Genomic DNA, 3,137 nt, shown 5'->3' with positions numbered 1-3,137 from the left:
AGGAGGCCGGATCCGTGACGGCCCATGAAGTATCCGGATCCGTGACGGCCCATGAAGTATCCGGATCCAGCACGTACTTGGAGGAAGGCGGATCCTTGACGTACACGGCAAGACATTGTACCGTAGTTAGGCAACTTGTATTCCGGCTAGGACTCTCCATGTAAACCCTAGATCCGTGCGCCTTTATAAGCCGGATCCTGGGAGCCCTAGAGGCACAACCACAACTCATTGTAACAACGCGAAAGCACCCAGATAATTCCAGACAAGCAGCAGTAGGCCCTGTCATCGTGCAGGTGTTCCGAAGCTGGGTAACTCGCGTACCACCGTCCCGTGTGCACTCCGCCCTATGACCCCTACTTCTTCTCCCCCTCGTGAGGATCCCTCCTCCGAGGTACCGTCGATTAGGCAACGACAGACGTCATCGACGGTTCCAACGACAAGAGAGACGACGATGACGATGACACCGATGATATATTGTGAAACACATAAAATATATATGTTGTGAACTCACACGCGGTATGTTGTGAACACACATGTGAGATGTTTTATGATTTTTGCGGCGTATGGTATAAATTTAGGATTTCAATGTTGTGTATGTGTGTTCAGTTTGTAACAAACTCATATGTATTTTGTTGTGAACACACATGTGAGATGTTGTATGGTTTTCACAACGTATGATATAAATGTAGGGTTTTGATGTGGTATATGTGTGCTCAATTTGTAACTAACTCATATGTGTTTTGTTGTGAACTCACATGCAAGATGTTGTCAATACGCACTTGAGATGGTGTATGGTTTTTTTGTATACGCGTGTTTAATTTGTAATAAACTCATAAGCAGTTTGTTGTGAACTCACACATGATATGTTGTGAACCCACATGTGAGATGATGTATGGTTTTCACGGCGTATGATATAAATCTAGAGTTTCGATGTTGTATATGTGTGCTCAATTTGTAACTAACTCATATGTGTTTTGTTGTGTACTCACATGCAAGATGTTGTGAATACACATTTGAGGTGGTGTATGATTTTCACGGCGTATGATATAAATGTAGGGTTTCAATGTTGTATACGTTTGTATAATTTGTAATAAACTCATACACATTTTGTTGTGAACTCGCACACGATATGTTGTGAACTAACATGTGAGATGTTGCATTGTTTTCGCGGCGTACAATATAAAAATAGGGTTTCGATGTTGTATATGTGTGTTTAATTTGTAACAAACTTGTATATCTTTTGGTGCTAAAGAGTGCACAGACGTTGTAAGACATTCTAGGAGATTGCAACAAGTTTGTGTGTTTTCTCAGATTTTTCGATAATATTTTAGGTGCTTCTCAAAATGCTGCAAAAAAAAAATTTGTTATTATATTTGTCTGTGATTTTTGTTGAAATTATTGGTGGTTTTTTATTGCAAAAGGATTTGCATTTTTTTGTTTTTGTTTAATAACCCTTTTGTTCTAACAATTATTTTTGTTCTTGACCCATCGTTACGTGTACACTTACGAGTATAATTCTAGGTGGTGCTATCTAATTATAGTTTTTAGTACATCTAGCAAGCTAGCACCATTGTCCACGGATAGTTACTTCAGAAGTCACAACTACACATCTACTCGAGTGCAAGTGCAGGAAGTAGTAGTAGCATTCAAGTACCATGTGCAGTGCTCCAGAGTAAACTTCAGTATTTTATCCAGGATGAAAACCAGATTCCACGCACACCCCACCATTGAGTGGGCTCCACCTAACATGGGATGTAGTGCATGCAATGCTTTCGATCCACGCGTGCGACCAGGCAAAAAGCAGCGCGACAGCAACAGCGACAGGAAGGGCTTCACTGGGATGCATGCAGGAAGCGCGCGACAGCGACGCGGTCGTTGCAGCGATGGCGTCCGACATGTCAGATCAGACGGTCCGCATGCAACCGATTTTTCGCCCGCGAATCGGGCGACCGACGCCTAGCGCAGCCCTTGTTTGATTGGTGCCCTTTTTTTTGAACTGAGGGCTCGAATCCAATATTCACTAACCATGAAACCACAAATGTACAAATTCTTATTACAGGCCCTCTCAGTACCATCTCCGGTCTTCAAAAAAACAGAGAACTGGTACTGAAAGTCTGAAACAGTTCTATAAAAGTTAACACAAGTTCCATATTCTATAACAGGGCCAGAAGGTAAAGAACAACAAGTTTTTTCCTTTCCAAAACATCTCTACCAAACTCCTTAATATGTAGGGTCTTCCAATGAGAAATATGTACGGTCTTCCATACCACATTCCATTTAAAAAGTACAGCGGCGATATAATAGAATTTATATCAACAATATTTATTGGTTACAACCTTGGTTGTACCGTAACATCGTCTATTATAAGTTTGTAAGTACCACTTAACTTCATTACGCTGTCAAAATTAGTCAAACTTTATGCTGAAGTGGTATAAGAATATTTATGAACTACTGAAAATGGTTGTTTGCAAAATGTTGCCACAATGTTTCCATAAGGCAGTCAAAGCTTGACTAATGGGCTCTTTAGTCGCGGTTCGGGAGGCGAACCGCGACCAAAGGTCTGGGCCCAGGGCGCTCGGTGGCCAGCTGGTGCACGTGAGGGCCTTTAGTCGCGGTTGGCCTGGCCAACCGCGACTAAAGCCCCTCCCCTATATATACCCGTTCAGCACACTCACTTAGCCATTTGGTGCCACTTTCTTCACAATCTTCACAAGTGGGTGGTTGGTTTGATTTTGGTTCCTCTTATGCACAGAAGGTGTTCGATGAAATGCCCGAGAGATAGAAAGAAACATGATATGAAGTGTCCGAGCCACACTTGAGCTTTCTCATTTATTTTTCCTCGATCGCGGTTAGCAACTTGAACCTTTCATGTGTCATTGATAAAATATGCATGTGTGTAGTTCATTGTTTAATTTCTATTATTTCTAGCTAGTTAGTTTAACAAATGCATGATGGTTAATTATATACTTTATATAATAATAATGCAGATGAATCGACAATGGATGTACGGTAACCGACTCTCCGGCGAGTTCACTACGGGTTTGAAAGATTTCCTCGTAGTGGCTAATGCGAACAAGTAGGGGGGTTTTGTTACCTGTCCATGTGTTGGCCGTAAGAATCAGAAGGGTTACTCTTCC

Source organism: Lolium rigidum, chromosome 5, assembly GCF_022539505.1.
Source record: "Lolium rigidum isolate FL_2022 chromosome 5, APGP_CSIRO_Lrig_0.1, whole genome shotgun sequence".
Classification (NCBI taxonomy): Eukaryota; Viridiplantae; Streptophyta; class Magnoliopsida; order Poales; family Poaceae; genus Lolium; species Lolium rigidum.
Note: the sequence above shows the minus strand (reverse complement) of the source record.